The sequence below is a fragment of the Anomaloglossus baeobatrachus genome, chromosome 5 (genome assembly GCF_048569485.1).
Source record: "Anomaloglossus baeobatrachus isolate aAnoBae1 chromosome 5, aAnoBae1.hap1, whole genome shotgun sequence".
Classification (NCBI taxonomy): Eukaryota; Metazoa; Chordata; class Amphibia; order Anura; family Aromobatidae; genus Anomaloglossus; species Anomaloglossus baeobatrachus.
Window position 1 is genome coordinate 481,885,376 of NC_134357.1, and position 25,796 is coordinate 481,911,171.

The 25,796-nt window shown below is 44.9% G+C and overlaps 1 long non-coding RNA gene across 1 annotated transcript in view; it reads left to right on the forward strand.

The window, feature by feature from the left end:
* LOC142310370 (uncharacterized) overlaps positions 1 to 23,746 on the forward strand; it is a 201,661-nt gene extending 177,915 nt beyond the window's left edge. The window contains exon 4 of the long non-coding RNA XR_012754141.1: positions 23,496 to 23,746. This is a non-coding gene — a long non-coding RNA (uncharacterized LOC142310370). The remainder of the gene's footprint in view (positions 1 to 23,495) is intronic.
* The last annotated feature ends 2,050 nt before the right edge of the window (positions 23,747 to 25,796 follow it).

Sequence of the window (25,796 nt, forward strand, 5' to 3'; positions counted from 1 at the left end):
GTTTATCCTGTGATCATTCGTGATTGTATCATGAAATGAAGGGACTGGACTCTCTTTGATGCTATGTCAGCCCAAGATTGTAGAGAAGCCTGGTGGCAGGTGTTCAATTCCTCTGTTGTGTCACTATGGGCCGCAACATATTTTCCATACTTTCCATTGTAGATATTGGAAGGTATTAATTCTTCTTGTAAAGATCCAGCTTAGACAGAAAGATACTTGGGAAAAAGTATGCAAATTAGCTCTCAACCAGAAAGAAGAGAACTCTCTCCACTTATAAGCAGCTATAGTATAAGTCCAGGCATGAAACATTAAAAAGCCATTGGAGAACACTAGAAATTTGCCTTAAATTTGACAAAAAATGGATTCTCATGAAATCAGATTTTTGGAATTAGCTTTCTGAAAATCCAACAAAATTGTGCCTGAACTTCATTTTGCTGATTTGTAAAGGGCCAGGAAAGGCCCTGAAGAAAGTGAATGAAATTTTATGCAACTCACCACCCATCTGTCTCACCCTGCAGTCCCCCATCTAGTCCCTCACGCAGCTGCTGTAATAAAACCATATTATCACTGTTAATTACAGTAGTATCCATAGTCTCACTGCATGTACAGTAAAGAATCAATAACCTAACTACTCTTTGTGAGGGCCGGGGAGGACTGGTAGGTCCAGGAGGTGGATCCACTGGACCGAGCACCCCACCTGGAGAGCAGGGTACACGGTAGCTGGAGCACTAGCGTGGCAGGAACGGGAAGAACCAGGTAACCAGGGTCATGGAGTCCCATAGGACAGTACAGGAACAGGTGCAGGTATCAGGAAGCAAAGACAGGACCAGGTCACTAGGGTCACAGCGTACTTTAAGGCAGTAATACAGGAAACAGGAACAAAAGGACCTGAGCACCTAGCTCACAAGACAAAGCAAAGAAACACAAGCGATGATCAGGCCCTGCCCACATGGAAAGGCCAGTCTTATATACCCAGCACAGCCTCAGGTCATTTCCTGTTGTAGCAGTGCTGGGCCTATAAGACCAGGTGAGTGGGCGCGGCCCGGTCCTATACAGAGGCATCAGTCAGAGTCAGACTCCTGAGACCTGGAACAGGACTCAGGGGAGCAAGAGCAGTAGTGGCAGGCGTGACCGGTGGACACATGGACTGGACCAGTGAGCAAGGAGTGGTGGTGCGATGGCGAGACTGGATCAGTGAGCATGGAGCGGTGCAATGCAGGTGCGACCGGATCAGTGGGAAAAGAGCGGTGGTGCGATGCAGGTGCAACTGGCTCAGTAGGTACGGAGCGGTGGTGCGATGCAGGGGCCAGCTCAGTGAGCAAGGAGCGGTGGTGCGATGGTGAGACCGGCTCAGTAGGTAAGGAGCAGTGCCGAGGCATCGGGAGCGTGACACTCTTTCGGTAATTAATCCAAATTCTCACTGTTCACATAGTAAACAATCCATAGTTTCACTGCTCAAACAGGAAATAATCCATAATCTGACTGCTGGAACACTAATAAATCCACAATCTCACTGCTCAAAAAAGAATAAATTCATAGTCTCACTGTCCATAAAATATTATCCATAGCTTCATTGCTTACACATTAAAAAAATCCTTTCTTTCACTACAATAAAGAATTCATAGTCTCACAGCTCATACAGTAAAGAATCCATAATTTCACTGCTGGGACAGCAATAAATCCATAGTCTCACTGTCCATATAAGAAATTATCCATAGCCTCACTGCTTGTACACTCCCTGACAGAAGTTCTGTCGCTTATCCATGTTATGTAAATAAAAGCTTAGAACCTGACTTTAAATTTATCCATTGGTTTTATAAATTACTCTTTTGAAAGATGAAACCCTCCCAAATTTGGTTTAGGTTATGAAATTAAAGTTGCTGCAAAGCTGAAATATTGATCATTTAATAAACACAGAAAAGTCAGATTTTGTCAAGACAAAAGTTTTGTCGCCTTGTCATATAATGCACCCAATCCTAGTTTACATCCTCACCTGTGCTCACTAAATGATCGGTTAATTAGTGGGTGTGTATAAAAAGAAACCCAGGTCCCCAGACCTTCACTTGAACTGTAACTTGACCTCTAACAACATACCAAAAATCCACCCTGCGACCAAAGCCTTGATTATCAAGAGGCTGAAGACCAGATCCACTGCAGAGGTGGCTGGCACCTTTAATGTGTCTCAGCATCAAGTACAAAGAATTAAAAAAAGATTTGAAGAGACTTGAGATGTTTTTGACAAGCCCAGGTGCGGCAGGCCCCACAAGACAACTCTCAGGAGGAACGTTTGTTGGTTAGAAAATCCAAAGCCAGCCCCTCTTCCACTGCAGCAGAGCTCCAACAGGCCTGTCACCTCAAGTCCCTGTGTCACCTAGAACAGTTTGTAAGATTCTGTCTTGAAATGGCCTCCATGGTCGAATTAGTGCCCAGAAGCTAGCACTAATCAAAAGGCAATTAAAAAACCATGTGGCATTTGCCAAGTCCCACAGCCTGCTAAACAGATGGACACTGGAGAAGTGGAAGAAGGTGGATTTCTCTGATAAATCTTCAGTTGAATTACACCACAGCCACCGCAAATACTGCAGGAGACCTACTGGAGCCCATATGGATCCAAAATACACCCAGAAAACAGTTAAGTTTGGTGGTGGAAAGATCATGGTCTGGGGTTACATTTAGTATGGGGGTGTGCAAAACATTTGCAAGGTGGAAGGCAATATCAATAGCCTAAAATATCAAGAAGTATTAGCTACCTCTTACATTCCCAATCATAAAAGGGGTCAAATTCTGCAGCAGGATGGTGCTCCATCTCATACATCCATCTCTACAACAAAGTTCCTCCTGGCAAAGAAGATCAAGGTGCTCAAGGACTGGCCAGCCCAGTCACCAGACATGAACATCATTGAGCATGTTAGGGGTAGGATGAAAAAGGAAGCTTGGAAGACAAAACCAAAGAATCTAGATGAATTCTGGGAGGCATGTAAGACTGCATTCTTTGCTATTTCTGATGACGTCATCAATAAATTGTATGAATCATTGTTGAACCGCCTGGATGCAGTCCTTCAAGCTCATGAAAGTCACACAAAATATTAAATATGGCTCTAATAGCACCACAACTTCATTCACAAATGTTATGCAACATATCTTTGTATTAGAAGTTAATTATTTGTTTGAATTTCACATTACTTTCTGTGGGCGACAAAACGTTTGTCTTGCCAAAATCTGACCTTTCTGTGTTCATTAAATGATCAATATTTCAGCTTTGCAGCAACTTTATTTTCATAACTTAAACCAAATTTGGGAGGGTTTCAGCCTTCAAAAGAGTAATTGATAAAACCAATGGATGAATTTAAAGTCAGGTTATAAGCTTTTATTTACATAACATGGATAAGCGACAGAACTTCTGTCAGGGAGTGTACATCGGCAGATGTGCTCAGCAAATAAGCTACTGTATTCTGGAAACACACCACAAGATCTGCCATACACTGGACCTTTGGAGAATCCACGATCCTCTTCCCCTTGTACTCTAAACCCCAATTAACAGAAATAGGGAGGAGGTCGGAAAGAGAGACAATTTTGATGGGACAACTTCTTTTAACAGGGATCTGTGGAAAATGTTAGGGATATAAAGAGCCTGAGGGAGTATTCAATAATAACCACCTCCAGAATCTCGTATGGGTCACTGAAAACAACTTCGTCAATGGCACTTTCAGCTTAAGATTTTTAGAAGAAAACCAAATTCCATCTTCTACCTTGAAGACATGACCTGCTGAATGAATTCTATCGGCCTTCCGTTTATGATGAAGTTGAGCCATCCTAATATTTGTTTGAACTTCCCTCCAGACATCCCAAAATTTCTGTATGGTGAACTCTTCTCCAGGATATCTAGATCTCATCCTAGAGAATTCACCAAATGAGGATGAAAACCATAATTACAAAAGAAATGCGAGCTACTAGTCGACTAATTGACCCAACTGTTAAATTCAGCAAGAGGTAAAAATGAGGACCAGTCCAACTGCTGAGCCGTAACGAAACATCTTCAAATTTGCTCCAGTTACTGATTTATCCTCTCTGACTGACTGCTTATTTCCGAGTGATAAGAAGAGGAATATGACAAATCAATCCACAATTTTTTACAAAAGCTCTCCAAAATTTTGAAACACATTGTACACCCTTATAAAATACAATGTTTACATGGATTCCATGCAATCATACCACATGATTGATGAACAACTAGGAATGTGTTCATTTATAGTCTCATTGTTTCCTGTCACGTCCAAATTGTTCTAGCCAGTGAGTCACTAATTATTATGATGAATAGTATTAAAAGGTTTTCCACAAGTTTTTAAAATTAGTACTAAAGAAACTTTGCTCAAATGGGAAAGGATTACCTACTGTCCATCTGCCACCTCAACTGTCTGCTCCACCTAATTTTTGGTCTCAGCATTCATATGTCAAATATGTATGATACACCACCACACTGTGACCAGACCACATATTACCACCACATAGTGACTAACTTATACAACATACAAGGGACAAATACCACCACACTATGACCAGACCACATAATAGTGACTGAATAATACCACATAAGAGGGACAAATACCACCACATCATGGCCGGACAACATATTCCACCACATACTTACTGAATAATGCCACATACAAGGGAGAAATACCACCATACCATAACAAGACCACATATTATCACTATATAGTAGCCAAATAGTACTATATACAAGGAGAAATATTGCTACACCATGACCAGACCACATAATACCATCATATAATGAATGAATAATACAATACTGATCAGTAATAAAAACTACAGTACTGATAACACTAATAACTTCACTAGTGACATTATACACATGATCTCTGTATATAGTGTATATGGTACAGGAAATACAGGAATCAGCAGTGACATTATACGCAAAAGATCTGTATATACAGTAGTATCTAGAGTATAGGTAAATCAGTGATCACCAGTGGCAGTATACACATGATCTCTGTATATATTGGTAGTGTGTACATGTAATACAGTGATCACCAATGAGGTGACATCACACAGAGGAGCTCTGTATATAGTGTATGGTTTTAAGGTAATAGATGAATCACCACTGACATTATAAACAGGAGCTCTGCATATACATCATAGAATCATAGAATGGTAGCGTTGGAAGGGACCTCAAGGGCCATCGGATCCAACCCCCTGTGAGTGCAGGTATTCCTAAATCATCCCAGAAATATGTTTACCCAGTTTCTGCTTGAAGATCTCCAGTGAAGAAAAGCTCACTACCTCCTGTGATAGATTTCTAATCTCTAACTGCCCTCACTGTCAGAAAGTTTTTCAAAATGTCTAATCTGAATCTCCTTCCTTTTAGTTTCATCCCATTGCTTCTTGTACTTCCTTGTGCTAATGAGAATAGGGTGGTTCCCACTGCACTGTGTGCAGATATTTGTAGACCCTATTAAGTCTCCTCTCAGCCTTCTCTTTTGCAACCTAACATTCCAAGTTCTTTTAGCCGTTCTTCATATGACATGGTTTGCAGACCTTCTACCATCTTGGTTGCTCTTCTCTGGACTTGCTCCAATATATCGATGTCTTTCTTAAATTGGGGTGCCCAAAACTGTATACAGTATTGCAGGGCAGATAGCATTAATCAGAACAAGCAGAGCAGAGGAATGCAGGCTGACAGCAACACTTAAAGAAAATGATATGACTGGCAGAGTTCCGGGAGAGACTGCTCAGCTAAGTAGCTGGGCCATTACTGGGAACATGGAAAACATGAACAACTCAGCATTTCCCAGAACCAGATTGGACTACTGAGCTGTCAGCCAACTCACTGACAGCTCAGTACACCCCAGTGCCTGATCGGATGACTGAGCATGCCCTGATTCCAAAGTCACAGCAAACAGTCACTCATTGCGTCCTAGATGCACTGAGTGGAGGAATCATGACACCAGGGCATTGTAATTAATTTTCCTGGACGTGGGCGGCAGGGAAAAGTGATTAATGGTTTCAAAGCAGGATAGTCCGGATGGTGCATAAGTAGCCTCAATCAAGTTTCAAAGAAATAGAAATTCAAAGTGTTCTGCAGACTCAAGGTGAATCAGTATAAGCCCAAACTATCCATCAATATCTGAATAAACTATACTGCCATGGCATGACCCTGGTAAAGAAGATTAAGGTAGTAACTCAAACCCCCACCCACCTAATAATACCACCCCTCCCCCAATAATAAGACAATTCAGGTTAGATAATTTGGCTCCAGTAGCCCTTTTATTTAACAAATACATAACATTAAGGCTATGTGCGCACTTACCGGATTTTGCCGCGGATTTTCCGCGGATTTGCTGCATGTTTCGCTGCAGAAAATGTTCATAACATCTCTGCAGTGAATCACCAGCAAATCCTATGGAGAAAAAAAATCCTGTGCGCACTGGGCGGAATTTGACAGCTGCATGTTTTGCTGCGGGAATCCCGCAGCAAAAACAAGTGCATGTCACTTCTTTTCCGCACATCGCTGCGGGATTTCACTCCATTGACTCCAATGTTAATCATGAAATCCCGCAGGGAATAACGCAGGCAGCAAATTCTGTGCGGTTCACTGCGTTTTCCTGCGTTATTCCCTGCGGTATTTCGCGGTTTACCTCCGGTAATGTGCATCGCTTGTCTGCGGTTTTGCAGGGAAGTGATGTCATTACAGGAAGAGGAAGCCGTGCAGAGTAAACACACACACACATCACAGACATAGAACACATCACAGACATAGAACACATAGACACAGACACATAGAATACACATAGAAAGCAAACGGAAATATAGAAAACAAAGAATGTGGGCTCCGCTGCATATTTACCGTCCAGCCGAGGTAAGCACACAGCGGCGGCCCGGTATTCTCAGGCTGGGGAGGGACAGGGGCAGGGATAATGTCCCCCGCCTCACTCCCACCTCCCGCAGACGAGAATATCAGCCGCAGCTGCCCCGGGACTGTTGCATGCATTATGCGGCACTACCGGAGTGTCCTCGGCTCTTCTTGCCACCGTGTAGCAGTGGTGGCAAGGTAATACAAGGGGTTAATGGTGGTGGATCACCGCCATTAACTCCAGGCTTGATCATGGCAGCGTCTATGTGACAGCTGACATGATCAACCCGTAAGTAAAGTGAATAAAACACAGACGCCGAAAAATCCTTTATTTTAAATAAAACAAACAAGCCTCGTTCACCATTTTATTAACCCCCCCAAACAAAGCTCCGGCGTAATCCACAGGTCCGACGTCCTGCGCTGCTTCCATCCAGCCGCGACTAACACAGACACTGCTGAATGAAAGCAGCAGACAGCAGAGGTAATTACCGGTCATTTCCCACGACCGGTAATGTGAACTCACTGCCGACCGTGGGAAATGCAGCGATCTGTCCTCTATCAATCTATCTCTCTATCTGTCTGTCTATCTATCCCTCTATCTATTCTTCTGTCTATCTACTATCTCAGAATTAAATGACTTTTTTTTTTTCTTTTTTTTTTTTTAATGTGCTTTATTGCATTGAATGCAATAAAGCACATCCCAACCCGCACGCGGCAAAACCGCGGCAATACCGCGAATAATACCGTGGTAAAACCGCAGAAAACCGCGGCAAACCGCATGCGGTTTTCGGATGCGGTTTCCCGCGGTTTTTTACCGCGGGTGTGGTAATCTTTGAGGACATGCGGAATTTTCTCAAGAAAATTCCATTTCCCAGTGCGCACATAGCCTTAATACTGAAAAAACTTGGTAAGTTACTTGAAGCTATAAGAACAAACTCTGGTCATTCCTAAACCAAACAATAATCCTGACAATAAACCAGAATTACTCCCTGCCATAACCCACACAGGCTTGGGAACACCATAACCCAAAGGGTACCTTATCCATTCATCAACTGACATGGGGCCCAACATTCTTTCTCTGGGATCCCCAAAAATCACCAGACCACTGAACATTGCTTTACAATTGGGGAATTCATATTTGGATGCATCCCCCGGACCAATTTAGAAATACCTTCATGGACCCCCTCTCCAGGGGCCACAATGAGAACATCTTGAAAAACTTCAACTTCTCTAGACCACCCCCCCAAAGCAAAGCAAAACTGCTCTCTCAATGCCCTCCTGTAAACCAAGGGCCCAGAAGTCGATGTCTATGGTACACTGGTGTTCCCATCTGCCAACCAAAATTTTTCATCTCCATGTTCCAAGTCAAAATGAGATATTGCAATTTCCCCATTGTGACTCATAAACTTAGATATCGCCTTATTACCGTTTATCTGAGCTTTTTTCAACCTCTCAATTTACCAAGCATTTTGCCAAGTTTTCTTGAGAGTCAGGACACATTCTAAACCACACCGTTGTCAGACCTTAAACAGATTCCCAGAGTCGCAACAGATTATGCTTCATGTCCTTGATCAATTCCCCAACAGTATGAACTCCAAGATCGTTAACACCTACATATAGTACTAAAATATCCAAGGCCTTAGCTAAACAAACATACCTATGGATGTCCTGTAAAACTTTGTTCCACCCCATACCTCTAAAACCGAGCCACCTTATAATTACCACCTCCCTGGCAAGGCCAAGCTGTCTATCTTTCTTTGTCAGATCTGCCCCAATTGCTCCCCAGCAAACATAAGAATGTCCCATAATCCAAATCAAATAAAGGGTGGACACCGCAATAGAAGAATAAAACAACAAGGAGGTTAATACCAATTTCTATATACAGTCATATGAAAAAGTTTGGGCACCCCTATTAATGTTAATCTTTTTTCTTTATAACAATTTGGGTTTTTGCAACAGCTATTTCAGTTTCATATATCTAATAACTGATGGACTGAGTAATATTTCTAGATTGAAATGAGGTTTATTGTACTAACAGAAAATGTGTAATCCGCATTTAAACAAAATTTGACAGGTGCAAAAGTATGGGCACCCTTATCAATTTCTTGATTTGAACACTCCTAACTACTTTTTACTACTTTTTACTACTTTTTACTGACTTACTAAAGCACTAAAATGGTTTTGTGACCTCATTGAGCTTTGAACTTCATAGGCAATGTGTATCCAATCATGAGAAAAGGTAATTAAAGTGGCCACTTGCAAGTTGTTCTCCTATTTGAATCTCCTATGAAGATTGGCATCATGGGCTCCTCAAAACAACTCTCAAATGATCTGAAAACAAAGATTATTCAACATAGTTGTTCAGGGGAAGGATACAAAAAATTGTTTCCACTGTGAGGAACATAGTAAGGAAATGGAAGAACACAGGTATAGTTCTTGTTAAGCCCAGAAGTGGCAGGCCAAGAAAAAAAATATCAGGAAGGCAGAAAAGAAGAATGGTGAGAACAGTCAAGGACACACAGACCACCTCCAAAGACCTGCAGCATCATCTTGCTGCAGATGGTGTCAATGTGCATCGGTCAACAATACAGCGCACGTTGCACAAGGAGAAGCTGTATGGAAGAGTGATGCGAAAGAAGCCGTTTCTGTAAGCACGCCAAAAACAGAGTCGCCTGAGGTATGCAGAAGCACATTTGGACAAGCCAGTTACATTTTGGACGAAGGTCCTGTGGACTGATTAAACAAAGATTGAGTTGTTTGGTCATACAAAAAGGCATTATGAATGGAGGCAAAAAACACGGCATTCCAAGAAAAGCACATGCTACCCACAATAAAATTTGGTGGATGTTCCATCATGCTTTGGGGCTGTGTGGCCAATGCCGGCACCGGAAATCTTGTTAAAGTTGAGGGTCGCATGGATTCAACTCAGTATCAGCAGATTCTTGACAATAATGTGCAAGAATCAGTGATGAAGTTGAAGTTACGCAGGGGATGGATATTTCAGCAAGACAATGATCCAAAACACCGCTCCAAATCTACTCAGGCATTCATGCAGAGGAACAATTACAATGTTCTGGAATGGCCATCTCAGTCCCCAGACCTGAATATCATTGAAAATCTGTGGAATGATGTGAAGCGTGCTGTCCATGCTCGGCGACCATCAAACTTAACTGAACGGGAATTGTTTTGTAAACAGGAATGGTCAAATATACCTTCATCCAGGATCCAGGAACTCATTAAAAGCTACAGGAAGCGACTAGAGGCTGTTATTTTTGCAAAAGGAGGATCTACAAAATATTAATGGCACTTTTATGTTGAGGTGCCCATACTTTTGCACCGGTCAAATTTTGTTTAAATGCGGATCACACATTTTCTGTTAGTACAATAAGCCTCATTTCAATCCAGAAATATTACTGAGTCCATCAGTTATTAAATATATGAAACTGAAATAGCTGTTGCAAAAACCCAAATTGTTATAAAGAAAAAAGGTTAACATTAATAGGGGTGCCCAAACTTTTTCATATGACTGTAGAACCTGCATTCCTACAATAACAAACTAGTCTTCATTCAACCGTTGGGGCCTAATGTATGATTGAACTCGCCGTGACGCCCACCGGCCTATGTGTACCGCCCAGCGCTCGGCTGCAGCCGAGCCGCTCGGATCCGGGCTCGTGGGTGGGTGGCTCGAGCTCCTCCGGACCCGGGGTCTCTTTGCTTTGAAAGGGGGTGCTGGCGCTTTTGGTGGGGGTTAGGTAGTTGCACGGCCGGAGCCGCGCTTGAGTTTGTGACGCCATCCACGGGTCGTGGTGAAGTTGGACACCACCGCTGCGATTACTGGGCACCCGGGGGAGATGGTGGTGCAGCAAGATGTTAACCCCTCCGTGGGTAGGGGTGATGGCCCCGGGACCCGTTGGGGATAACTGGGCGGTGCAGGGCGGTGCACGGCCGGACGGCACTGTTGTACTCACTGTTATTGACACACACAAGTCTCTGGTAAACCAAGTTGATGATGGTCGGTGCCCGCAGCCAGCTGCGTCTGGTCCCCCACTCGGTTCGGTGGTCTTTGCCTTTCTCCTGCACCGTGTTGTGTACTTGGGCTGCCTGCGCTTCAGCAACGGCAGTCCGCTCCCCGGCTTTGTGAATGTCGGGAGAGCCCTTTTGCCCGCAGACGCTGGCCCATGGGATCTCTCTGCCTGTGCGGTGGCCTTCTATCCCCCTTGGTGGGCTGTTGTCTTCAGTCGGGACTTGGGTGGGAAAGGACCTATAGTCCAGACCACAATCAGTGAATTAACTCAGTCCAGTGGATTCTGGACCTCGTTTCAGGGTCTGAGTACCCCCTGTGTGCTCCGGTTTCCGAGTCGGCTCCCCGGGTTGGTACCGGCGGGCCACTACCCTGTCCCCCACGGTTCCACCGAGCCGTCTTCCCGGCTCCTGCAGGCTAAGGCCACCATTTTCCTCCTAGTCAAAGGTGCCCGGGCTCCAACGCCGGCACCTGTCAGACTGCTGCAGACTTGGCACAGGCCTGCTTCCACTCTCTTTCACTCCTGTCACTAATCTGACTACAGCTGACAACTAACTGTGTTTCCTGCCTCAGGCCATCTGAACTCCTCGATGGGCGTGGCCAACCACCTGGCTCCGCCCCCTGGTGTGTCCATCAAGCACTGAGAGAGGTGACTAGGTTTTAATGGTTGGCTGATTACACCTTTTTGGGGGACAGGTGTAGTGCGGGGGTCTATCTGTGACTACCTGGCTAGTCCAGGGCGTTACATATGCACCAAACAACGTCAGGGGTAAGACCACATTTTGCAGCTTCCGGTACTGCCAAAATTCGAATGGGACGCAAAAAAGAGTCCAATCCCAAAGACACTAAGCAATAACTAAATACTGAAAGGAACTGGTATTTTGATAAGAAGGAGCCATGTTTATGGCACAACAAAGGTCAATCCTGATGAGGCCTAAGAGCATTAAATCTCTCAAAACACTTTAACGGACACATACCCAATAGCGGGATTGCACTCAAATGCACTTGCTTACTGATACCGGACTGGTCTGTCTTGGATTTTCGACTCCCGTACCCAGGCAACATTGTCTGCGCACAATAAACTTCCAGCCATTTTTTTGCAAAGTGAACCAGTTCACTTACCCTCAATGCATCAAAGAAGGCTAGAGAAAAACCTAGTTGAAACAGACATTCCTCAAATGTTGACCTACAAGCTGAAACCAGCTCCTTTCCCAACCGCTTTAGCGAACCAGCAAACCAATCAGATGATATTGGATCCGGATTGGACAGCGCGGGACCCTTGACCCAGGATTACTGCGGAGGGGGGTTCTTTATTTCAATAAAGATGGAGTCCCTAATTGTGTTGTGTTTTATTTCTAATAAAAATATTTTTTCTGTGTGTTGTGTTTTTTTTATCTGTACTAGAAGTTCATGGTGGCCATGTCTAATATTGGCGTGACACCATGAATTTCGGGCTTAGGGCCAGTTGATAATATACAGCTAGCCCTAACCCCATTATTACCCAGGGAGCCACCCGTCACCAGGCCAGCTGGAAGAGTTGGATACAGCGCCAGAAGATGGCGCTTCTATGAAAGCGCCCTTTTCTGGGGCAGCTGCGGACTGCAATTCGCAGCAGGGGTGCCCAGAAAGCTTGGGCACCCTGAGCTACGGATTCCAATCCCCTGCTGCCTAGTTGTACCTGGCTGGACACAAAAACTGGGCGAAGCCCACGTCTTTTTTTTTTAAAAATTATTTCATGAAATTCATGAAATAATTAAAAAAAAAAAGGGCTGCCCTATATTTTTGGTTCCCAGCCGGGTACAAATAGGCAGCTGGGGGTTGGGGGCAGCCCGTAGCTGCCTGCTGTACCTGGCTAGCATACAAAAACATGGCGAAGCCCACGCAATTTTTTTGGTGGGCAAACAACTCCTGCATACAATCCTGGATGGAGTATGCTGAGCCTTGTAGTTCTGCAGCTGCTGTCTGTCTGTATGGAGGAGAGCATACAGCAGCTGCAGAGTGACAAGGCTCAGCATGCTCCATTCACTAGTGTATGCAGGAGAGTAGACAGCAGCTGCAGAACTACAAGGCTCAGCATACTCCATCCAGTACTGTATGCAGGAGTTTTTTGCCCACCCAAAAAATGACGTGGGCTTCGCCATATTTGTGTATGCTAGCCAGGTACAGCAGGCACCTACGGGCTGTCCCCAAGCCCCAGCTGCCTATTTGTACCCGACTGGGAACCAAAAATATAGGGAAGCCCGTTTTTTAATTATTGCACGAATTTCATGAAATAATTAAAAAAAAATCGACATGAGCTTCACCCCATTTTTGTGTCCAGCCAGGTACAACTAGGCAGCTGGGGATTGCAATCCGCAGCACAGGTTGGCCTGAGCTTTCTGGGCTCCTATGCTGCGAATTGCAGTCCGCAGCCGCCCCAGAAAATGGCACTTTCATAGAAGCGCCATCATCTGGCGCTGTATCCAACTCTTCCAGCTGCCCTGATGCCGGGTGGCTTGCTGGGTAATAATGAGTTAATACTAGCTTTGTTTTACTAGCTAGCATTAAGCCAGAGATTCTTAATGTCAGGAAAGTTTGACCCGGCCATTAAGAATCTCCAATAAAGGGTTAAAAAAAACACACCACACAGAGAAAAAATACTTTAATAGAAATAAATACACAGACACATTAGATACTCCATGTTTATTACTCTCTGTCAGCCCTCCACGATCCATGGTCTTATGTCTTCTTTGTCCTTCAACCCATGCGGCTCTGCTACATCAGCAGCGCTGCATAGGGGAAGATGCTGCTGCTTCCCGTGCAGTCTTTTCACTCCGTGAGTGAGCTGAGGCTGCTGGCTGTAAGCCGGTCAATAACGGAACGGGGAAGCAGAACGGTACATGGGATGCACAAACGAGCACCGCGTACTGGACAGATGCACTGACAGGACCTAGCAATGATGTCTAGCCACGTAACCAGTCTGTAGCCAATGAGATAATAGACACGTTACTGGTCACATGCTTTTTTGACGTCACGGAAGGTCCTATCATCAGTGCTGGTTACAAGGAGGACGCAGCGATTATCGGAAGGAAAAGCGACGGGAGACAGAGCGCAGGACGCGTCGCGGGGACAGGTAAGTATTATGGCAATGTTTATTAACTGTATGTGTACATTTACAATGTGTTTTTATCTGTTTGTAATTGCCTCCCATTGTTTTCAATGGGGTTCGAGAGGTTCGTCGAGCGGCTCGCCGAACCGAACTCGAACGCGGCCTCCGTTCGACCAACTGAACCGAACTCGAGCCTCTAGAGGCTGGCTCATCTCTAGTCATAGGCAGCATTTCTCTTCCACCTAGCACGGCGAATTGAGTTAAGGCCAAACAGCTCAATTTTTGTCTCATCTGACCACAGCACCCTCTCCCAATCACTCTCAGAATCATCATTGGCAAACTTCAAATGAGCCTGCACTTGTGACTTCTTGAGCAGTTGGACTTTGCGGGTACTGCAGGATTTTAAGCCATTATGGCGTAATGTGTCACCAATGGTTTTCTTGGTGACAGTGGTCCCAGCTGCCTTAAGATCATTAAAATATTCCCCCCGTGTAGTTTTAGGCTGATCACTCACCTTCATTATGATCCTGGATACTCCACGAGGAGAGATTTTGCATGGTGCCCCAGATAGATGTCGATTGACAGTCATTTTGTATTTCTTCCTTTTTCTTACTATTGCGCCAACAGTTGTCTCCTTCTCACCCAGCGTCTTAAGCGGGCTTTACACACAGCAACATCACTAGCGATGTCGCTGGTGAAAGCACCCGCCCCCGTCGGTTGTACGTCACGGGCAAATCGTTACCTGTGGCGCACAACATAGCTTACACCCGTCATACATACTTACCTGCCTAGAGATGTCGCTGTGACCGGCGAACTGCCTCCTTTCAAAGGGGGCTTTTCGTTCGGCATCACAGCGGCGTCACTAAGCGGCCGCCCAATAGAAGCGGAGGGGCAGAGAAAGGCGGCCGTAACATTCCGCCCACCTCCTTCCTTCCTCATTGCGGGCGGCTGCAGGGACAGTGATGTTCCTCGTTCCTGCGGTGTCACACGTAGCGGTGTGTGCTGCCGCAGGAATGACGAACAACCTGCGTCCTGCAACAGCAACGATAATCAGGATTAGAACGACCGGTCAACGATCAACGATTAGATGAGTAATTTTGATCGTTAACGGTCGTTCGTGTGTTTCACACGCAACGACATCGCTAACGAGGCCGGATGTGCATCAGGAATTACGTGACCCCAACGACATCTCGTTCGCGATGTCATTGCAGGTAAAGCCCGCTTTACTTATGGTTTTGTAGACTATTCCAGCCTTGTGCACGTCTATGATCTTGTTCCTGATATCCTTAGAAAGCTCTTTGGTCTTGCCCATGTTGTTGAGTGTAGAGTCTGACTGATTGATTGAGTCTGTGGAAAGGAGTCTTTTATATAGGTGACAATTTAAGACAGCTGTCTTTAATGCAGGTAACGAGTTGATTAGAAGCATCTAAGTGGTCTGTAGGAGCCAGAACTCTTAGGCCGGCGTCACACGGGACGATATATCATGCGATCGCATGAGCGATCGCACCCGCCCCCATCGTTTGTGCGTCACGGGCAATTTGTTGCCTGTGGTGCACAAAGTCGTTTACCCCCGTCACACGTACTTACCTCCCGAATGACCTCGCTGTGGGCGGCGAACATCCTCTTCCTAAAGAGGGAGGGATGTTCGGCGCCACAGCGATGTCAAACAGCGGCCGCCCATTAGAAGCGGAGGGGCGGAGATGAGCGGGACGTAACATCCCGCCCACCTCCTTCCTTCCTCATTGCCGACGGGACACAGTTAAGCTGTGTTCGTCGTTTCCGGGGTGTCACACGGAGCGATGTGTGCTGCCTCGGAAACGACGAACAACCGGCGTGCAGAAGGAGGAATGACTTTATGAAAATGAACGACGTGTTGACAAGCAACGATAAGGTGAGTATTTTTGCTCGTTCACAGTCGTTCGGAGGTGTCACACGCTACGATATCTCAAACGATGGCGGATGTGCGTCACGGAATCCGTGACCCCGACGAAATATCGCCCGATATATTGTAGCGTGTGATGCCGGCCTAAATGGTTGGTAGGGGATCAAATACTTATTTCTCTCTGCAAAATGCAAATAAATTTATGTAATTTATACAATGCAATTTTCTGGATTTTATTTTAGTTATCCTATCTCTGACTGTTAAAATTAACCTAGCCTTAAAATTATAGACTGTTCATGTCTTTGTCAGTGGGTAAACTTACAAAATCCTCAAAGGATCAAATAATTATTTCCTTCACTGTATCCGGTGTCTTGGGGACATTTTTGGGTGGATCCTCCTGTTTATGGAATGACCATAAAAGATTGAAGCCTATCCTGAAATTATTGTGTCCCAATTATTGTCCAATTCGGTAATGAACATTTCTCTCGTCAGCAATGTAAAGCAGCCGTCCCAGGACATTGGAGCCCCCCTCCCCTTCCCAAAGAGCCCAGATGAAACATCATAGTTAATTTCAGTCACCCACCAGTCCAGCAACACAGTACAGGAGCCAGAGCCGTCTAGTCAGGTCTGAAATTTGACTCACGTAACAGAATATGAATAGCTGCAACTTGTTAGCCAAATGAAAATGTAGATTTTGGCACCGTCCGACAAAGGTTTTTATTTTTGGATTTTTTTTTATTCTCTATGTGGAGTCCCTGTGCTCTCACTGAGGCCATATTAGTAAAAAAAAAAAAAAAAAAATTAAAAAATATATCTTACTGCTACTTGACATACCTATAAAATCAAATTAACCCCATGAAGGCTAACATAAAGTGTGGAATAATATTCAAGGCATGCCAGATTTAGCACTTGGCAGCAGACGCGGCAAACAAAATCGAGATTTCTACAGTAAAAATAAAGTCCTGTTCAGCGTGTAATTTACAGCTTACACCAATCTCGCCGTCAGCCCGGTATGGGAGGATTTGTATAACATAAAACAACAAAGTTGTACATTTCGATGTGAAAGACATAGTCAATGCTTTCACTAAGTTTTATGTTGTACAAATAAGAGCTCGACCGTCCCTCTTCTCCCCCGCACCTGGACCACGTTCGGTTCTTGAGGAGTCTTTATTTTTGTAGCTTCTAGATGGCTACGAGCTATTTTTGGTTGGCAGTCGGATTTGACGGCTACATTTATTAAAGGCGACAGTTGGCTCGTAGGTTCCACCAAGGAAATTTTTCGAGTTTGGGTACAGTGACGGAGGCGACCATACCTGCTCTATTGACTTAAACTAATGGACAGTATGAGGTTACAGATTAATATTGGGCAGATAGGAAAATTGTGACTGGTGGGATGTCATGAAAAAAAAACCACTCGAGTATTGGGCAGATGGAAAGATTGTGACCAGTGGGATGTCATGAAAAAAAAAATCACTCGATTATTGGGTAGATGGAAAGATTATGACCAATGGGATGTCGTGAAGAAAAAAAAAATCACTCGAGTATTGGGCAGACGGAAAGATTGTGACCAATGGGATGTTGTAAAAAAATAAATAAATAAAAATCACTCGAGTATTGGGCAGATGGAAACATTGTGACCAATGGGATGTCGTGAAAAAAAATTCACTTGAGTATTGAGCAGATGGAAAGATTGTAACCGGTGGGATGTTGTGGAAAAATTAATCCCTTGAGATCCTAGGACAGTCCATTTTGGTGCATGATTAGCAAATTTTGTAACATAATTGTTTATTTTTTTATTCATTTATTTATTTATTTAACTATGTATTTAATTTATTTTCGCTTTTCCATTTTTTTAATTACATTTTCAGATAAATAAAAATACAGAGTCCAAGTTGTTATTGAATATTTTTTTATACTATTTTCGTATTTAGTTGTTTGTTTTTGATTAGATACAAAATCTTTTAATTGTATATTACTTTTTTTTTAATTCTGTTTCTGTCTTTAACTGTGGGTTTTATTTTATTAATTATCTTTTTTTCCATAGCTTGACCATCAATTGGAGCAAATACATATGTATTATATATATATATATATATATATATATATATATATATATACACAAATACATACACACACGTTTGCACAGATATATCTATATGTATAGAAAATTAATAAATTGTCATGTTAACATTTTCCTTCAATCCTTTAACCCCTTCACCATGGGTGATGTACTATTTTTCATTCATGTAGCCACATGACAGCTTATTTTTTGCGGGAGGAGATGCACTTTTGAATGAAACCATTAGTTTTACCCTATAGTGTACTAGAAAACAAGAACAAAATTCCAAATGTGGAGAAATAGTGAAAAAAAAGTGGTATTGCATGATTGTTTTGAGGGTTTTGTAGTCACTAGGTTCACTAAATAGTAAAAATAATATGTCAGTATGATGTCTCATTTCGGTACGAGTTTGTAGATTCTAAACATGTGTACTTTTACTTTTTTTTTAAGGGGTGAAAAAAATTCTGACGTTTGTCCAAAAAAAGAATAGCGCTTTTGTCGCCATTTTTTGAGACTCTTAGGCTAGGAGCGCACTTTACGTTGGTGTTCCTGCAGTTTATTCTGCGCGTTTTAATGGTCTTTTTTTTTACAAAGTTGTTTTTTGCCATAATTTAGCGCTAAAAACGCATGCGTTTTTTATGCGTTTTCAGCGCTTTTTACATGCGTCTCCACCTGCGTTTTGACAGATGCGTTTTGATTATCAAGACTGCCTAATAAAGTCAAGAAGAGTGAAAAAAGTGAAAAAAAAAAATTAAAGGGAAAAATAATTAAAATAGAAGTAATTCATAAAATTATAGCACATTTTATCGGAAATATAGCAATAAATGCATATTTTTCATAAATTTAATTGTCGGATTTTGTGTGTGTGTAAAGGGACATAGCAATTCATTATTTTAATGTCCAAAACGCATGTTTTCTGCACTGAAAAAGCAGGTAAAACGCAGGAATTTGAAGGACTCTTGGTTTTTGCCATTTCTCATTGACTTCAATGTTAGCAAAACGCACCTAAAATGGCAAAAACAATTGACATGCTGCTTCTTTGAACGCATGTTTTTTGCCACAAAATATGCAAATTAAACGCAGCGTTTCAAAACGCAAATTGCGGTCAGGAAATCATCATTTTCCATTGACTATCATGGAAAACCAAAACACATGCATTTTGGCATGAAAACGCTGCTGCTCAAAACGCTGCAGAAACACAGGTAAAAACGCAAAGTGCATTCTCAGCCTTAACGTTTTCATTTTTCGGGACCTGTGGCTCAGTGATGGCGTAGTTTTACGTCTTGGAGCTGACGTTTTTAATTATACCATTTTTGTGTAGATGTGATGTTTTGATCCCCTACTATTGCATTTTAAAGAAATGTTGCGGCAACTAAAAACGTAATTTTGTAGTTTGGAATTTTTTTTTCTCACCACGCCATGTACCTATCAGATTAATTGATTTTATATTTTGATAGATCGGGCATTTCTGAACGCGGTGATACCAAATATGCGGGGGGGTTTTAACTGTTTTATTTTCAATGGGAAAAAAGAGGGGTGATTTGAACTTTTATTTTTTTTTATTTTTTAAAACTTTTTTTAATTTTTTATTGATTTTACTAGTCCCTTTATGGGACTTTATGCCTGACTATCCAAATGCCTGTGCATTTCCGATGATCAGAGCAGCATCGCTCATCTCCTGTGAGTGCCAGCACTCTGTCGGCTATCACTGGAAGTGACTCATGGAAGTGTTTTGGAGAAGAATTTTTCATCAGCTGACTCCGTGCTACCATGAAAACACAGTACCAACATTCCAAGCTGTACTATTGAAAAAATGAGATTTTTGGCAAAAAATTGCAATTTTTCGAGCCACCCCGCCAACGTCACGGCAAATCTCCTGGGGCAGTCCTAACACTAAAACATTTTTATTTAAAGTGTGCCATGTGGCCTCACAAATGCAAAATTAGGACTGCACAGCACGTACCTTGTGCTTTTCAGTCACCGTCTCCATGACTGATTCATGGTTGTGGGCGGGACAGGCCCGAGCACATGCTGCTTAGAGTAAATAGCCAGTGGACGGGGTTGGATGGCAAGTGTGAACAGCCACCAACCGCCAAAAATCAGGACAGATGGAAAAATAAACATGAGGTGCACTGCAAGATGAGAATCAACTGGGACCCTATATAACAAGAAAAAACAGCATAAAAACAACCTCCACTTAAAAATATTATGTATTGCAAAGTGTGCACAGTACCAACATTCCAAGCTGTACTATTGAAAAAATGAGATTTTTGGCAAAAAATTGCAATTTTTCGAGCCACCCCGCCAACGTCACGGCAAATCTCCTGGGGCAGTCCTAACACTAAAACATTTTTATTTAAAGTGTGCCATGTGGCCTCACAAATGCAAAATTAGGACTGCACAGCACGTACCTTGTGCTTTTCAGTCACCGTCTCCATGACTGATTCATGGTTGTGGGCGGGACAGGCCCGAGCACATGCTGCTTAGAGTAAATAGCCAGTGGACGGGGTTGGATGGCAAGTGTGAACAGCCACCAACCGCCAAAAATCAGGACAGATGGAAAAATAAACATGAGGTGCACTGCAAGATGAGAATCAACTGGGACCCTATATAACAAGAAAAAACAGCATAAAAACAACCTCCACTTAAAAATATTATGTATTGCAAAGTGTGCACAGTACCAACATTCCAAGCTGTACTATTGAAAAAATGAGATTTTTGGCAAAAAATTGCAATTTTTCGAGCCACCCCGCCAACGTCACGGCAAATCTCCTGGGGCAGTCCTAACACTAAAACATTTTTATTTAAAGTGTGCCATGTGGCCTCACAAATGCAAAATTAGGACTGCACAGCACGTACCTTGTGCTTTTCAGTCACCGTCTCCATGACTGATTCATGGTTGTGGGCGGGACAGGCCCGAGCACATGCTGCTTAGAGTAAATAGCCAGTGGACGGGGTTGGATGGCAAGTGTGAACAGCCACCAACCGCCAAAAATCAGGACAGATGGAAAAATAAACATGAGGTGCACTGCAAGATGAGAATCAACTGGGACCCTATATAACAAGAAAAAACAGCATAAAAACAACCTCCACTTAAAAATATTATGTATTGCAAAGTGTGCACAGTACCAACATTCCAAGCTGTACTATTGAAAAAATGAGATTTTTGGCAAAAAATTGCAATTTTTCGAGCCACCCCGCCAACGTCACGGCAAATCTCCTGGGGCAGTCCTAACACTAAAACATTTTTATTTAAAGTGTGCCATGTGGCCTCACAAATGCAAAATTAGGACTGCACAGCACGTACCTTGTGCTTTTCAGTCACCGTCTCCATGACTGATTCATGGTTGTGGGCGGGACAGGCCCGAGCACATGCTGCTTAGAGTAAATAGCCAGTGGACGGGGTTGGATGGCAAGTGTGAACAGCCACCAACCGCCAAAAATCAGGACAGATGGAAAAATAAACATGAGGTGCACTGCAAGATGAGAATCAACTGGGACCCTATATAACAAGAAAAAACAGCATAAAAACAACCTCCACTTAAAAATATTATGTATTGCAAAGTGTGCACAGTACCAACATTCCAAGCTGTACTATTGAAAAAATGAGATTTTTGGCAAAAAATTGCAATTTTTCGAGCCACCCCGCCAACGTCACGGCAAATCTCCTGGGGCAGTCCTAACACTAAAACATTTTTATTTAAAGTGTGCCATGTGGCCTCACAAATGCAAAATTAGGACTGCACAGCACGTACCTTGTGCTTTTCAGTCACCGTCTCCATGACTGATTCATGGTTGTGGGCGGGACAGGCCCGAGCACATGCTGCTTAGAGTAAATAGCCAGTGGACGGGGTTGGATGGCAAGTGTGAACAGCCACTAACCGCCAAAAATCAGGACAGATGGAAAAATAAACATGAGGTGCACTGCAAGATGAGAATCAACTGGGACCCTATATAACAAGAAAAAACAGCATAAAAACAACCTCCACTTAAAAATATTATGTATTGCAAAGTGTGCACAGTACCAACATTCCAAGCTGTACTATTGAAAAAATGAGATTTTTGGCAAAAAATTGCAATTTTTCGAGCCACCCCGCCAACGTCACGGCAAATCTCCTGGGGCAGTCCTAACACTAAAACATTTTTATTTAAAGTGTGCCATGTGGCCTCAGAAATGCAAAATTAGGACTGCACAGCACGTACCTTGTGCTTTTCAGTCACCGTCTCCATGACTGATTCATGGTTGTGGGCGGGACAGGCCCGAGCACATGCTGCTTAGAATAAATAGCCAGTGGACGGGGTTGGTGGCTGTTCACACTTGCCATCCAACCCCGTCCACTGGCTATTTACTCTAAGCAGCATGTGCTCGGGCCTCTCCCGCCCACAACCATGAATCAGTCATGGAGACGGTGACTGAAAAGCACAAGGTACGTGCTGTGCAGTCCTAATTTTGCATTTGTGAGGCCACATGGCACACTTTAAATAAAAATGTTTTAGTGTTAGGACTGCCCCAGGAGATTTGCCGTGACGTTGGCGGGGTGGCTCGAAAAATTGCAATTTTTTGCCAAAAATCTCATTTTTTCAATAGTACAGCTTGGAATGTTGGTACTGTGCACACTTTGCAATACATAATATTTTTAAGTGGAGGTTGTTTTTATGCTGTTTTTTCTTGTTATATAGGGTCCCAGTTGATTCTCATCTTGCAGTGCACCTCATGTTTATTTTTCCATCTGTCCTGATTTTTGGCGGTTGGTGGCTGTTCACACTTGCCATCCAACCCCGTCCACTGGCTATTTACTCTAAGCAGCATGTGCTCGGGCCTGTCCCGCCCACAACCATGAATCAGTCATGGAGACGGTGACTGAAAAGCACAAGGTACGTGCTGTGCAGTCCTAATTTTGCATTTGTGAGGCCACATGGCACACTTTAAATAAAAATGTTTTAGTGTTAGGACTGCCCCAGGAGATTTGCCGTGACGTTGGCGGGGTGGCTCGAAAAATTGCAATTTTTTGCCAAAAATCTCATTTTTTCAATAGTACAGCTTGGAATGTTGGTACTGTGCACACTTTGCAATACATAATATTTTTAAGTGGAGGTTGTTTTTATGCTGTTTTTTCTTGTTATATAGGGTCCCCCCTACCATGAAAACACATTGGTGCCCCCGTGTCACGCTCCCCGGGTCCTCTGCTCCGCTCCCCGGGTCCTCTGCTCCGCTCCCCGGCTCACCTGCCACGCTCCCCGCTCCCCAGCCTCCAGTGCCCGCGCTTTCCAGGCCTCCTGGTCCCCGCTCCCGGCGCCCGTCGGCTTCCCAGTCCCTGGCCGGCTCTGCTGCGTCCTCCTCTCAGCTTCCTGCCCTGGCTTCTGGCACCCGGGCCGCGCGCATGCGCATTAGGGCGCGCGCGCGGTCACTGACCCTTTCTTAAAGGGCCAGTGTCCACTGACAGGAAATGATGCATACAGGTACAGGGTATAAAGGGGGTTAATGTCCAAGGGAGCGGGGCCTGTTCTTCGTGTTTTCCCAAGCTAGGAGTCAGGTCTCCTTGTGTTCTGTGAGATACTTACCTCTCTGTCTTCTAGAGCCGATCCTGCATCGCCATCCGGTCCTGCTGTATCTCGAACCCCGAACGCTGCCCATCTGCCATCCTGACAGTCCGTACCATCTCGGTTCCCTGCGGTGACCCGTCATCTCGCTCCAACGGTTCCGGACCCCGCCTGACATCATCACGGCTTCCGAACCTGAGCTCCGTCACCCGGACCACCATCAGTGCCCTCGTGGTCCCAGGGACTTCTCCATTGTGTTCCAGTGCACGGACTGTCTTGCTACCTAAAGTGCTCCGGCTACCGGACTCCTTTCCCTCATCGGGGAGTTCGGCCCAGTGGATCCACCTCCCGGGTCTGCCCGTCCATCTGGCCCTAACAGTAAGAACAGGCCATGGATCCCGCCAAAGCACTAGCGGCCTTGCATGAGGAACTCTAACGCCAGCGTGAAGTCCAGACCCGCATGCTGAACTTTATGACCTCCGTGGACGCCCGCTTGAACACGCTACAAGCCTCGGTCACATCTTCAGCGCCCCGGGTCTCCACTAGTCAATCCACGGCCCCCGCTCCCGTGGCAGCCTCCTCGGATGCTTCCAGACTGCGTTTGGCCTCACCACCCCGGTACGCCGGAGATCCCAAGACCTGCAGGGGGTTTATAAACCAATGCTCCCTCCATTTCACGCAGCTGCCACATTTGTTTGCCTCCGACCAAGCCAAGGTCGCCTTCATCATGTCTCACCTAGAGGGCGAGGCACTGGCGTGGATGAACCCCTTGTGGGAGAAGGAGGACCCTATGACCAAGAACCTCCAGGAGTTCCTGCAGGCCTTTCGCAGCACCTTTGACGAACCCGGACGCGCCTCCGCGTCTGCTTCATCTCTTCTCCGGTTACGTCAGGGAACTCTGACGGTGGGTCAATACGCCATCCGTTTCCGCACCTTGGCTTCAGAACTCGGGTGGAATAACGAGGCCCTAACCGCCGCCTTCTGGGAAGGACTCTCGGGTCGAATCAAAGATGAGCTGGCTGGACGTGACGTACCGTCCACCCTGGACGCCCTGATTACCCTAGCGACTCGAGTGGACATACGCTTTCAGGAGCGGTCCAAAGAGGTGTCCCGTGAGAGACGTCCGGTAAGGCATTCCTCTCCTCCACAGAAGCAAGCCGTACTCCAGTCAACAGCCTCTGGTGTCTCCGTCCATGAGCCCATGCAGATTGACCGTGTGCGACAGTCTGAACAACGCTGAGCAGAGCGGCTCGCCAAGGGTCTCTGCTTCTACTGCGGAGAGGGCACACACCTGCTACGCTCCTGTCCAGAGAGGCCGGGAAACTCCAAAGCCTAGGGTTGGTAGGAGAGGCCACCCTAGGTGCTGGGACTCTCTCAGACCCAATTACATGGACTGTGCAAGTGACAACGGGAGAGACGCGGTTTACGGCTGAGGCGTACCTCGATTCTGGGGCAGCAGGCAATTTCATCCAGCAGGCCATGGTGGACAAGTACCAGGTGCCTGTTACTCCATTCGACAAACCTCTTGTGATTGCCTCTGTGGATGGGAGACCCCTCTCTGACACCATCTCCTGGATCACCAAGCCGCTTGAACTGCGTATCGGTGCTCTGCACACCGAGAACATCGCTCTCTACGTCCTCCCACATATGTCACATCAAATCCTGCTGGGCCTTCCTTGGTTGCGGACACACGAGCCTTCAGTCAGCTGGGGCACTGGCGATATCACTCGATGGGGGTCTTCTTGCCATGAGAACTGTCTGAAGACCATACAACCTATCCGGCGACCTCCGGTTCCCGAGTCCCTACCGGGACTGCCCTCAGCCTATTGATCCTTCGTGGACGTCTTTGATAAGAAGGAGTCCGAAGTACTTCCGCCACATCGTCCTTACAATTGTGCCATTGACCTGCTCCCGGGAACTACACCACCTCGAGGACGGATATATCCACTGTCTCCAGCCGAAACAAGGGCCATGTCTACATACATCACAGAGAGCCTGGCTAAGGGATTCATTCGGAGATCCTCCTCTCCTGCTGGAGCAGGCTTCTTCTTCGTAAAGAAGAAAGAGGGCGACTTACGCCCATGTATAGACTACCGGGGATTGAACCTAATCACCGTAAAAAACAAGTACCCCCTGCCGCTCATCCCCGAATTGTTTGATCGGCTCAGAGGAGCTCGTGTGTTCACCAAGTTGGATCTTCGGGGTGCCTACAACCTGGTCCGTATCCGCTCAGGGGATGAATGGAAGACCGCGTTCAACACTCGCGATGGGCACTATGAATACTGCGTGATGCCCTTCGGCCTGTGTAACGCACCAGCAGTCTTCCAAGAATTAGTG